Source organism: Sciurus carolinensis, chromosome 14, assembly GCF_902686445.1.
Source record: "Sciurus carolinensis chromosome 14, mSciCar1.2, whole genome shotgun sequence".
Taxonomy (NCBI): domain Eukaryota; kingdom Metazoa; phylum Chordata; class Mammalia; order Rodentia; family Sciuridae; genus Sciurus; species Sciurus carolinensis.
This window is the reverse complement of record NC_062226.1, coordinates 20,920,682-20,933,530: the sequence shown is the minus strand read 5'-3', so window position 1 is coordinate 20,933,530 and position 12,849 is coordinate 20,920,682. Positions and strand designations below refer to the sequence as shown.

General features: G+C 42.5%; 1 long non-coding RNA gene across 1 annotated transcript; it reads right to left on the bottom strand.

Annotated features, from left to right (window-relative positions):
- Positions 1 to 8,986, bottom strand: LOC124964035 (uncharacterized). The gene is made up of 3 exons (XR_007104883.1): positions 8,885 to 8,986; positions 1,012 to 1,181; positions 1 to 328 (listed from the first exon to the last, which is right to left on the bottom strand). It is a non-coding gene; the product is annotated as an uncharacterized LOC124964035 (long non-coding RNA).
- Between the last annotated feature and the right edge of the window lie 3,863 nt (positions 8,987 to 12,849).

Sequence of the window (12,849 nt, the reverse complement as noted above, 5' to 3'; positions counted from 1 at the left end):
GGTTCTCATTTCCCAGAAGAAAAGAGTGGGGAGAAAAGAAAAAGGGGTGGGGGGTGGAGAGGGAAGAAGGGGTTGAGAGAGAGAGAGAGAGAGAGATGTTTGTCTCATGGGAAATCTCTGGGACTCCCTCCTAGTCCATGTTCTCGAAGATCCCTTAGGAATCCTCCACTGTGGGAGGAACAGATGTGTCCTACTGCAGGTTTGACATTTGACAGCCATCCAGGAGAAAAACGTTCCACTTCTCCAACACTGTCACCTATTCACGCTGGGCCACCATCGTTTGAAGAAGGAAGGAGAGAGAGCTGAATGTCTTGGGATTCCAGGCTGGCTGAGAGAGGAAAATGCCAAACTCAATGTCAACATGAACAATTGTCCCATGAAGAGTTCAGGTCGGGACAACTGGTCGACCTCCGTCCTTTTGCGATTACTGGTCGACCTCAGAAACCCCCCTCACTCCCGGGGGTGGGGTGGGGAGGAGACCAAACGTGAGGCGGCCACCGCGGCAGTGGTGCCAGGAACGGGAACGGCACACACCGGCTCAGCCTCGGGCACCTCGAGCAATGACTCGGAGCGCTCCAGGAGCACCATGGAGGGCCACGGAGGACCAGGGCAGAGGCGCACGCCGCCGCAGCCCTTCCCGACGCGGAGAGCGCCACATGCACGTGGCCTGGCTGCCAACCTATAAATAGTTTTGAGCTTTGTTCTGAAACATAGCTAAATTACTTGGAAACAATCTGATTCTTTTGGATCCTGCTTTTAGTATCTATCAGGTGGGATAAGAATAGCATGGAATCCAGAATTAATCGCTTATTATGCTGAGAGAGGAAATCTCTGAGCACTCTGTGAATTCTGAGGTTTCCTACATTTCCCCAAATGTGTATTTAAAGTACTCTCTGCATCTAGACTTGAATTGGTCTGTCATGTTATACTTGTCTTTTAATTGTGCCTTTTTTTGTTTTAAGGAGGAGGCAGAGAAGAATGTTACTTTCTAGAAAATCGGAGGAGAAATACCTGAATCAGAACAAAGACAACCCAAGGCAGGAGAACACGCAGGCTGGGTTGGAGGATGCAGGAAAGAATCCCGAGGAGCCCTGTGGTTAGCAGAATGTCCCCAAGATGTCCAGGTGCTGACTCCTTAGACTCCATGGCAAAGGAGAGTTAACATTCCTGGTCAGCTGAATCTGAGATGGAGATCAGCCAGTGTTATCTAGAGGGGAGGGATGGCGAGATCCTAAAGTCTTTATAAGTCAAAGAGGGAGACAGAGAAAAGAACCAGAGAGGGTCATGTCAGAAGGATGGCCTGATGCTGGCTCTGAAGATGGAGGAAGAAACCAGGAACCAAAGAACTTCAGTCTCTAGAAGGTGCTACAAGGGAACAGATTCTTCTAGGGCCTCCCCGAAGCATGCAGTTCAAACCTCTCCTTTCTTTCCCTTTCTTCTTTTTTTGGGGGGGGAGGGGGGGAAAATTGGAAAAATGCAGAAAATTAAGAAACAGAAAATAATAATCACTGCTATAGTTTGGATCTGAAACGCTTCGGGAAGGTGCCTGTGTTGAAGGCTTGGTCCCCAACCCCTGGTGCTGTGGGGAGGTGGTAGAATTGTTAAGAGACAGCACATAGTGAGAGGTCTTCAGGTCACTGGAGAAATGCCTGTGAAGGTAATAGCAGGACCCCAGTCTCCCTGCTTTTGTTTCCCAAACATGAAGCGAACAGTTTGCTCCACTGAATGCTTTTGCCATTATGTGCTGCTTTGACACAGGCCCAAAGCAACAGGCCCAATCAATCCTGGGCTGAAAAATCCAAAAGCATGGGCCAGAATAAACCTTTTCATTTTTTGAGTTGATTTATCATAGATATTTGCTATAGCAATGGAAAACTGACTGAAAATTACCCACATATCCACCACCTGGAAGAACAACTTGGCATCTTCTATTTTCCTAGTTCTTTTATTGCTAAATAGTAGTCGATCCAAGATGGCGGCCTAGAGGGAGACTGCACCCCCGGTCGCTCCAGAACCCAGGAGTTAAGAAGGGGAGGCATTGAGAGACTCGGACTGAAGTGGAGCCACGGGTGAGTCTGCCCACTGGGTAAAGCTCGGCCCGGGTGGCAGGCCCAGATAGAGGTGGCTTATCGGAGCCGGGCAGGGCAGCTAGAGTCATCCACAGGCAGTCCTGCGCACTCCGGCGGTGGGCCCCGCCCACACAGCCAGCTTCTCCAGGTTCTCGGAACGGAACTGGCCCGCTAGTGAGAGCCTGTCTGAACAGAGCACGCTCCGAGTCCCGGAGCTGCTGCAGTGCAGTGTACTCCTGCAAAGAACCAGCGGAGAGCCTCGATCTGCAATCAGCCTCAGGGATAAGGACAGGGCAGCCGGAGACCTCTTCAGGCGGCTCTGCCCACTCCGGCTGCGGGCTCTCTTCACGGGGCGATCCAAGATGGCGGCCTAGAGGGAGACTGCACCCCCGGTCGCTCCAGAACCCAGGAGTTAAGAAGGGGAGGCATTGAGAGACTCGGACTGAAGTGGAGCCACGGGTGAGTCTGCCCACTGGGTAAAGCTCAGCCCGGGTGGCAGGCCCAGATAGAGGTGGCTTAGCAGAGCCGGGCAGGGCAGCCTGAGTCTTCCCAAGGTAGTCTTCCACACTCCGGCAGTGGGCTCTTCCCACACGGCCAGCTGCACGGTGCAGGCCCACAGTGAGAGCATTTCCGCACAGAGCCAGTTCCAAAACGTGGAACCAGTAGGGGGCTAGGGGCAGTATTCTTCGAATGAGCTGCTTTATCAGATTCCTCCAAGACATCAGGCTACTGAAGGCTGGGAGGTGATACACTGGAAATCTACTGGGACACTATAAGCCAATAGTGGAAAACTGCAATATCTCAGGGTCCCACTGACAACTGACCATTATGAGAAAACAAGGGAAGAAAATGTCCCAAACAAACCTAGATACTACATCAATAAAACCCAATGACAGCAGAGCAGAAGAAATGTCAGAAAGGGAGTTCAGAATGTACGTAATTAAAACGATCAGGGAAGCTAATGAGGAGATGAAAGAGCAAATGCAGGCATTGAAGGAGGAGATGAAAGAGCAAATGCAGGCATTAAATGATCGCACCAATCAACAGTTAAAAGACCAAATACGGGAAGCAAGAGATCATTTCAATAAAGAGTTAGAGATACTGAAAAAAAACCAAACTGAAATCCTTGAAATGAAGGAAACAATAAACCAAGTTAAAAACTCCATAGAAAGCATAACCAATAGGATAGAACACCTGGAAGACAGAACCTCAGACATTGAAGACAAAATATTTAACCTTGAAAACAAAGTGGAACAAACAGAGAAGATGGTAAGAAATCATGAACAGAATCTCCAAGAACTATGGGATATCATGAAAAGGCCAAATTTGAGAATTATTGGGATTGAGGAAGGCTTAGAGAAACAAACCAAAGGAATGAACAATCTATTCAATGAAATAATAACAGAAAATTTCCCAAATCTGAAGAACGAAATGGAAAACCAAATACAAGAGGCTTATAGAACTCCAAACATACAAAATTACAACAGACCCACACCAAGGCACATTATTATGAAAATACCTAACATACAAAATAAAGACAGAATTTTAAAGGCCACGAGAGAAAAGAATCAAATTACATTCAGAGGGAAACCAATAAGAATATCAGCAGATTTTTCAATCCAGACCCTAAAAGCTAGAAGGGCCTGGAACAACATATACCAAGCCCTGAAAGAAAATGGATGCCAACCAAGAATCTTATACCCAGCAAAACTTACCTTCAAATTTGACGATGAAATAAGATCCTTCCATGATAAACAAAAGCTAAAGGAATTTACAAAAAGAAAGCCAGCATTACAGAACATTCTCAGCAAAATATTCCATGAGGAAGAGATGAAAAACAATGATGCAAATCAGCAACAGGAGGCGCTAGCCTAAAGGAATAGCCAAATAAAGGAGAAACCAAATCATGTCAAAAACAAATATGAGTCAATTGACTGGGAATACAAATCATATCACAATAATAACCCTGAATGTTAATGGCCTGAATTCATCAATCAAAAGACACAGACTGGCAGATTGGATTAAAAAGAAAAATCCAACAATATGCTGCCTGCAAGAGACACATCTCATAGAAAGAGACACCCATAGACTAAAGGTGAAAGGATGGGGAAAAACATACCATGCACACGGACACAGCAAAAAAGCTGGAGTATCCATCCTCATCTCAGATAATGTGGACTTCAAACCAAAACTAGTCAGAAGGGATAAAGAAGGACATTACATGCTGCTTAAGGGAAGCATAAATCAGCAAGACATAACAATCATAAATATCTAGGCCCCGAACATTGGCTCATCCACGTACGTCAAAGAAATCCTTCTCAATTCCAGAAATCAAATAGACCACAACACAATAATACTAGGCGATTTTAACACACCTCTCTCACCACTGGATAGATCGTCCAAACAAAAATTGAATAAAGAAACTATAGATCTCAACAACACAATCAGCAATTTAGACTTAACGGACATATATAGAATATACCATCCAACAAAGAATGAATACACTTTCTTCTCAGCAGCACATGGATCCTTCTCTAAAATAGACCATATTTTATGCCACAAAGCTACTGTTAGTAAATACAAGAAGATAGAGATACTACCTTGTACTCTATCAGATCATAATGGATTGAAATTAGAAATAAATGACAGAATAAAAAACAGAAACTTCTCCAATACCTGGAGACTAAATAATACACTATTATATGATGAATGGATAACAGAAGACATCAGGAGGGAAATAAAAAAATTCTTAGAAGTAAACGAGAACAAAGACACATCATATCAAAATCTCTGGGACACTATGAAAGCAGTACTTAGAGGAAGATTTATTTCATGGGGTGCATTCAAAAAAGAAGTAGAAATCAACAAATAAACGAGTTAACACTACAGCTCAAAGCCCTAGAAAAAGAAGAGCAGACCAATACCAAAAGTAGTAGAAGACAGGAAATAGTTAAAATCAGAGCCGAAATCAACGAAATCGAAACAAAAGAAACAATCGGAAAAATTAATAAAATAAATAGTTGGTTCTTTGAAAAAATAAATAAAATTGATAAACCCTTAGCCACACTAACAAAGAGAAAGAGGGAGAAAACTCAAATTACTAAAATTCGGAATGAACAAGGAAACATCACAACAGACACGAGTGAAATACAAAACATAATTAGAAGCTATTTCGAAAATCTATACTCCAACAAAACAGAAAACCTTGAAGACATCAACAAATTTCTAGAGACATATGAACTACCTAAACTGAACGAGGAGGACATACACAACTTAAATAAACCAATTTCAAGCAATGAAATAGAAGAGGTCATCAAAAGCCTACCAACAAAGAAAAGTCCAGGACCAGATGGGTTCTCAGCCGAGTTCTATAAAACCTTTAAAGAAGAGCTCATTCCAATACTCCTCAAACTATTCCATGAAATAGAAGAGGAGGGAACCCTACCAAACTCGTTCTATGAAGCCAATATCACCCTGATACCTAAACCAGACAGAGACACATCAAGGAAAGAAAATTTCAGACCAATATCCTTAATGAACATCGATGCAAAAATTCTCAACAAAATTTTAGCAAATCGCATACAAATATATATTAAAAAGATAGTGCACCACGATCAAGTGGGTTTTATCCCAGGGATGCAAGGTTGGTTCAACATTCGGAAATCAATAAATGTCATTCACCATATCAACATACTTAAAGTTAAGAATCACATGATTATTTCAATAGATGCAGAAAAAGCATTTGATAAAATACAGCATCCCTTCATGCTCAAAACACTAGAAAAAATTGGGGTAATGGGAACATTCCTAAACATTATAAAGGCCATCTACGCTAAGCCCATGGCTAATATCATTCTAAATGGTGAAAAACTGAAAGCGTTCCCCCTAAAAACTGGAACAAGGCAGGGATGCCCTCTTTCACCGCTTCTATTCAACATCGTCCTTGAGACTCTAGCCAGAGCAATCAGACAAACCAAAGAAATTAAAGGGATACGAATAGGAAAAGAAGAACTCAAACTATCCCTGTTCGCTGATGACATGATTATATATTTAGAGGAACCTGGAAATTCCACCAGAAAACTTTTAGAACTCATAAGTGAATTCAGTAAAGTAGCAGGTTACAAGATCAATGCTCATAAATCCAATGCATTTTTATACATAAGTGATGAATCTTCAGAAAGAGAAATTAGGAAAACTACTCCATTCACAATAGCATCGAAAAAAATAAAATACTTGGGAATCAATCTCACAAAAGAGGTGAAAGACCTCTACAATGAGAACTACAGAACACTAAAGAAAGAAATTCAAGAAAACCTTAGAAGATGGAAAGATCTCCCATGTTCCTGGATAGGCAGAATTAATATCGTCAAAATGGCTATACTACCTAAAGTTCTATACAGATTCAATGCAATTCCAATTAAAATCCCAATGATGTACCTCGCAGAAATAGAGCAAGCAATTATGAAATTCATCTGGAAGAATAAAAAACCTAGAATAGCTAAAGCAATCCTCAGTAGCAAGAGCAAAGCAGGGGGTATTGCAATACCAGATCTTCAACTCTACTACAAAGCAATAGTAACAAAAACGGCATGGTATTGGTACCAAAATAGACAGGTAGATCAATGGTACAGAATAGAGGACATGGACACAAACCCAAATAAATACAATTTTCTCATACTAGACAAAGGTTCCAACAATATGCAATGGAGAAAAGATAGCCTCTTCAACAAATGGTGCTGGGAAAACTGGAAAACTATATGCAATAGAATGAAACTAAACCCCTATCTCTCACCCTACACAAAACTCAACTCAAAATGGATCAAGGACCTCGGAATCAGACCAGAGACCCTGCATCTTATAGAAGAAAAAGTAGGTCCAAATCTTCAACTTGTTGGCTCAGGATCAGATTTCCTTAACAGGACTCCCATAGCACAAGAAATAAAAGCAAGAATAAACAACTGGGATAGATTCAAACTAAAAAGCTTTCTCTCAGCAAAGGAAACTATCAGAAATGTGAAGAGAGAGCCTACAGAGTGGGAGAATATCTTTGCCAACCATACCTCAGATAGAGCGCTAATTTCCAGAATCTATAAAGAACTCAAAAAACTCTACACGAAGAATACAAATAATCCAATCAACAAATGGGCTAAGGAAATGAACAGACACTTCACAGAAGAAGATGTACAAGTAATCACCAGATATATGAAAAAATGTTCAACATCCCTAGTAATAAGGGAAATGCAAATCAAAACCACCCTAAGATTTCATCTCACCCCAATTAGAATGGCGATTATCAAGAATACAAGCAACAATAGGTGTTGGCGAGGATGTGGTGAAAAAGGAACACTCATACATTGCTGGTGGGGTTGCAAATTAGTGCAACCACTCTGGAAAGCAGTGTGGAGATTCCTCAGAAAGCTTGGAATGGAAACACCATTTGACCCAGCTATCCCACTCCTTGGCCTATACCCAAAGGACTTAAAATCAGCATACTACAGAGATACAGCCACATCAATGTTCATTGCTGCTCAATTCACCATAGCCAGATTGTGGAACCAACCTAGATGCCCTTCAGTTGATGAATGGATAAAGAAACTGTGGCATATTTATACAATGGAATATTACTCCGCAATGAAGAATGATAAAATTATGGCATTTGTAGGCAAATGGTCGAAATTGGAGAATATCATGCTAAGTGAGATAAGCCAATCTCAAAAAACTAAAGGACAAATGATCTCGCTGATAAGCGGATGAGGACATATAATGGGGGGTGGGAGGGGCTAGCATTAGGTTTAGGGTTAGGTTTAGAGTTAGGCTAAGGAGAGCAGTAAGAATGAAGGAAAGAAGGACTGTGTAGAGGGAAAAGAGGGGTGGGAGGGGTGGGAGGGGTGGGAGGGGTGGGGGGGAGGGGAAAAATATAATAAACACCATTACCCTATGTAAACGTAAAAAAAATAAGTAAATAAAAAAATGATAGAAAAATTACCATTAATTAAATAGCTGATATGGATTGGTCCCCTCTGACTGCTACCCCCATCTCAGGAGTTAACTCCATAGTTCTTTCTAATCCATTTTCATAACTTAGTGCCTTGCAGTTCAAAGTGTGGACCATACCAGCAGTTCTGGCATCAGCTGGGAGTTTGTTAGGAAACAGAATGTCAGGCTCCACACCAGACCCACTGAATCTGAGTATAGTCTCCATAAATAGCATATTGCATTGTTCCCCGTGTTACGTAAATTTTACATATGGTATCACACTGCACTTATCATTCACAATTTGTTTTTGAGATTTAATGATACTACTAGAGAGCTAGTACATTCCCTTTAACTTGTTGAAGAAAATTCACATTTATCTTTTTTTTAAAAAAATTTTTAACCTTTATTTTATTTATTTATTTATATGTGGTGCTGAGAATCGAGCCCAGTGCCTCACACATGCCAGGCAAATGCTCTACCACTGAGCCACAACCCCAGCCCACATTTATCTTGCAAATAATGAAATCTGTTTTAAATCAATATGTTAGTGGCATTGATCTATTGCATTTGGGTACAAATACACTCTCTTTAAAAAGAATGAAAAGGAACTCATTTATCCCCCAGGGTCAGCACAGTCACAAGGAGATCACACTTCCCAAAGAAAAGCAATTACTGTTTATGGCTATAAGACTAATTACTGGAACCCAGGGTGGGGATGGGGTGGAAACTGAGTTTATAAAATCCTGGTGTCTCAATGTCATGGGAATATTCAAAGTAAATTAAACAAACAAGGGTACTTTTACATTAACATGAAAAATATACAGAATAAGGGTATTTACCTCAATTTGATTGAGATTCATGTTCTTAATCTCTTTAAGGAAATCAGCTAACCAACATCGCCAGGCTTTTATATTCACAGGATACAAATTGCTCCATATTTTGAAGGCCCTCTCCTGACCTAGATCTTCATCTTTGCTTATAAGTGCAGCATCTGACTTTATCATGGTTTCTATTAGCCAAGGCTAGCTCCAAGAACATGCAAGATGGTGGAGACTTACTAGTTGAGGCAATTGACTGAACTTTAAAATCTGTGGCCAGTTTCCTGGAAGAAGGTAGGTATTGGTATCAAGAATTCAGGTGTCAGCCTGGAAAGCTGCTACCTCTAGTTACACATTGGCAAAACCTTTGGTCAAATAATCATTTGCTGTTCTTTGGAAGACACATCATGTGCTGGCAAAGGCTGCAGAACTAGGGGTCCAGATTAAACAAAAAAGCAGGGTGTTGAAATACTGGTGGAGTGTTGGCTGCTTGTTGCTGCTTTCAGCAAAACTTACAAGGGGGAGGGACTGGGGCTAGAGCCAGCCAAGCTGCAAGTGCAGAGGAAGAGTAGCAGAGCATCACTCAAAGATGCCCTCCATGACTGCAGCCTCGCTGGGATTTGACTGAATGTCACTGCTTTGGGATCCCAAAGTGAAGCAGTTGTCAGCAGTGAGGCGAAGTGTTGTCTAGCTTAGTGAGAGAGGGGGCTGCTGCCGTGACAGGTAGGGAGACTGCTGAAGACGAGATGGAAGGACCCATCCCACCCAAATCTGTTGCTTTTGTTGATGTCAAAGTGGCCACCATGAAATTAAAGGAAAGGGTGGGCAGATTGTAGAGGTTGATCTAGATATGGCAGTGTTTCCAGGCTTAAATCTTTGTCTAGATAAGATTTCAGGAGTATAGTTATCTGTACATGGAGAAATCAAGATGCACCAGAAATCTAAGAAGCTTTGGAGGAATTGTATTGTCAAAAAAAATTTAGATCTAGCCAATAGCAAAAGTATGTGGGCATTTTTTTCTGTTTAAAGATACTTTATTCATATATTTCTTAAAATTTTTGCATGTTGTATTTCTTTTTTATATATATATATTTATATTTATATTTACTGTTAGTACAAAAAGACCGGGCAGGATGCAAACCTCTTGTGGCTTCTCAGCTCTTTATTCAGGGGGATGAAATGATGCCCATGGACCCACTCTCCTGGTGGAAAATGAGCCACCAAACAAAGAAAGGGACTGGGTTATGTAGGTTATGTTGAGGATGGTCTAGTGAACATTTGTCAGTTTGTTTGGACAGTCAAGACTGTGGGCCTTTTTGTTCAAGGTCTGCGGACAGCGCCGGAAGGGGATTTACTTTGGAGGAGATGACTAGAGACTGTTTCTTTTGAGGTGATAAGCATCCTCTCTACCTGCGGCCAGCATCTGGAAAACTTTCGTCTTGGGAGATGAAAGTTGTCAATTCGTGGCCTTCCTTTTTACTCCCTTTTCTCTTTCTCAGGCCTCATTATTTTGGGACTTTCTTATTCTCCCTGTCCATTATTTACAGACTGCATTTTGATTCATTGTACACAAATGGGGTACAACTTTTCATTTCAATGGTTGTGCGCAATGCAGATTCACAGCATTCGGTGTGTGGGCATTTTAATTCTCAGAGTAATCTCTCTCAACCTGTGCAAACAGGAAGTGGGTAGTGGCCATGGAGGATAACGCACGTGGAAGAACCTCCCAGAGGCAGGAGCCAGAGCAGAGCGGAGAGAAGACCATGCTTCCCCTACCGTCTATTTTTGCTTGCCTCTACAACTCAGCTTTCACCATGCAGATGAAGACACGGTCCTAGGGAGTAGTATATAGAAAGAACTGGGTTCCCGAATGACTGCAAGAATATCCATTTCAGGGCTGGGGAGATAGCTCAGCTGGTAGAGTGCTTGCCTTGCAAGCACAGGGCCCTGAGTTCAATCCCCAGTACTGCAAAAAAAAAAAAAAAATCCATTTCAGATTGTTCATGTGAGAGAGAAATTAATTCCATCTTCATTAAACCATCCTGGATTACAGTTGCATCTCTTTTTTTATAGCAGCCTACCTAGATAATCTAATGGTATGTTCAACAGAGGAATTTATCTTTCTGCACTAAGTCTTTTCCTCCAAAGACTAGCTTAAATGGCAGTTCCAGCCTTTCAATTTCTCTGGCCAAATCCTTGAAGGCCTGCTGTGTTCTGGCCCCTGATGGGTACAATCATCTCAAACCAAGCCTTGCATTTGTGATTTAGTTTGGCTTCCCCTGCATGGAGTGGGCCTGGTTCTTGTCCTAAAAATGTTAATACCCTTCCACCAAAGACCTCTAGGAACACATCTGTAAGTCAAGAAGTTGGATTTACTATTGCAGCTAGAAAGAACCCTCAACAAAGGTGACCTGGGCATCCCAGAAGGAGAAATAGCAAGAACCTACTGTAGGATTTGGGGAGGTCCAGAGGAAGCAGCAAGTTGGGTGCTGTCAAAAAGCAGGGGCAATTGATGATTGGATAGCTCAATAAAGTTTGTGTTCAAGAAATGCAGACAGACAGACATAAATTGGCAATTGGTAGAGAAGTAACTGTGACTCATTTATCTGAGAGAGCCACGTTAGTGGATTGCAAATGATTTTGTTTTTATGATCTCAGAACGAGCTTATCTAATGTTGATGTTTTATGAGGTTTTTTACCTGCAGAGCCTCACCATGAGCATCAGGCCAGCTGTGGAAACACCGAAGCCTAAAGGTAGGAGTCAGGCCAGTCCCAGGAGATTAAGGGGTGCTTTTTCTTTTCTAGAGTTTGGATGTTGTCCCTTCTGCAACTGCAGGCCAACAGTTTCTTTCTGTGACTCCAGGTAGGGCAGAGGAGCTGTCCTCAAAACCTCTGGCTCAGCTCCTGCTCCTCTTCAGCCTGCACTAACCCTTGCCTGGCCGTGTGCGTGCGTGTGTGTGTGTGTGTGTGTGTGTGTGTGAGACACTTGCCCCCGGCCCTGTATCTTTGATTCAGTTCTGTCCTCAGCTCCCGGAGGATGGCACCGCTCTCCCCTGTGTACTGTCCTTGTTCCCATTTGGCTTCCCCTTTTCTTAGAAAGGGATTGCTCTGCTTCCAATCCAAAGACATTTCCTCCTTGCCTTTGAGTGTTCTTAATATTTCATGCCTCATTTGCACAAAATATTTGGAGCTGAGGGGTGGGTTTCAGTGTGAGCCTTCTTGATCTGGGAAGAGCTGAGGGACTTTTCATGACTTTCTCTGGGCTGTAGTTTCCTGGCACATGGCATTGACCAGCCATCTCCCATCATCAGTGTGGCCCTTGGTTGTTATGGTTATTTAAAATTTGCTAAGTATTCTCTGGGACAGATTGGAACATGCAGTCTGGGCCTCAGCTTTTCTGTCCCTTAAATGCCATCATTAAGGAATGACAAACCAGATGTGGTGGCCTGCACCTGTACTGAGGAGGCTGAGGCAGGAGGATTGCTTGGGTGTGGGACTTTGAGGCTAGCCTGGACAACATAATGAAACCCACTTCAAAAGGAGGAAAGAGAGAGAAAGAAAGAGTGAGATCCCAGTATAACTGGCCAGCTTTCTACAAAGCCTTTGTCATATTTCGGCAACCAGACCAAGTACTTGATTAAAGAGGAATAAGCCTGAATCTAACTTAGTCTTCTGATCTGAAAGCTATAGGGAGCTTCCCATGTGTAGACGTCTTCCCTCATTAGCCGTCTTGCCCGTGATGACTGGGCCATCCTTTTTTGCACAAGGCATGTCACAAACCACATTGAGCTGGTGTCAGTCACAGCAGTGCGCTCTCAGTGCCCCATTGAAAAAGAGAATTCTAGGAGGGAGAAACTACGCAGCGAGTCTTATATTCTTACAGTATGCACAATGGTCTTCTGGGGTCACTAAAAATTATGCAGCTAAAGGGCAAGCGGCCTCCAGGGGACTTAGGATGGCATCCGAGGATTACTGGTGCAGGGACC